We start from the raw sequence: 962 nt of genomic DNA, 5'->3' as shown, positions 1-962 counted from the left end.
ACAGCACAGGGATCCCACTCGGGGCTCTGAGTCCTGAAACCCCCAAATTTCGGGAGGCTGTGCCTCCCTCTGCTTTTGTCTACTTTAATTTTGACMTTTTTTTGGTTGTTTTAAAGGGATGTCTCCATCCCTCTGGTTCTCCAGGTGTGCTCTCMCCTGGAAAATTCCACCCTCTGGAATATCCCACAGTGGTCCCGTGTCCTTCACCCCTGGGATGGCTCAGGGGGTGCAGGGGTTTGGGGGATCCCATTGTGGGTGTTCCCCACCCTGGGCTGGGACAGGAGAGGGGACAGGAGAGGGGACAGGAGGAATTGTCACGTGAGCCCAGGGGAAGTGGAGGAGGAAGGAGAAGTGGTGTCACGGGATGGGAACGCTCCTGACTGGGAGATGGGTCATTAATGAGCAAACAGGGCTAACGAGGGGCTGGGATGTGCCTTGACACAGCTCCTGGGAATGTTTTGGTGCTTGGAGCAGGAGCTGATGGGGTTTTGATGTGGTGGCACTGGGCTGATGGGTTTTTCCTGGGTGTTGGTGCTGGATATTAGATCAGGATTTCACCACCCACCTCTCCTCCGTCTTTGCTTCCCTCTGGGATCTGCTGGATTTGATGTCACCCTCATCCCTGCAGCCCCTCTTACCTCCTAAACCCCAAACTGGGAGGATTTCCCAGCAAAAATCCTCCCCAGAGTCTCAAAATCCCCTTTTTTTCAAGCCAGAGAAGCTCAGAAGTGTCACTGGAATGTCCCCCGGGCTGTGATCTGTCACCCAGTATCCCCCTGGGCTGTGATTTGTCACCCAGGGTGTTCCCAGGCTGTGATTGTCACCTAGGGCGTCCCCTGGGCTGTGATTTGTCACTCAGGGTGTCCCCGGGGCTGCAGTCTGTCACCTGAGGTGTCCCTTGGGCTATGATCTGTCACCCAGAATGTCCCCTGGGCTATGATTTGTCACTTGGGGTGTTCCTC

Source organism: Malurus melanocephalus, unplaced genomic scaffold, assembly GCF_030028575.1.
Source record: "Malurus melanocephalus ecotype Western Australia unplaced genomic scaffold, MMel_1.1 scaffold_1135, whole genome shotgun sequence".
NCBI lineage: Eukaryota > Metazoa > Chordata > Aves > Passeriformes > Maluridae > Malurus > Malurus melanocephalus.
This window is presented reverse-complemented; position numbering follows the sequence as displayed.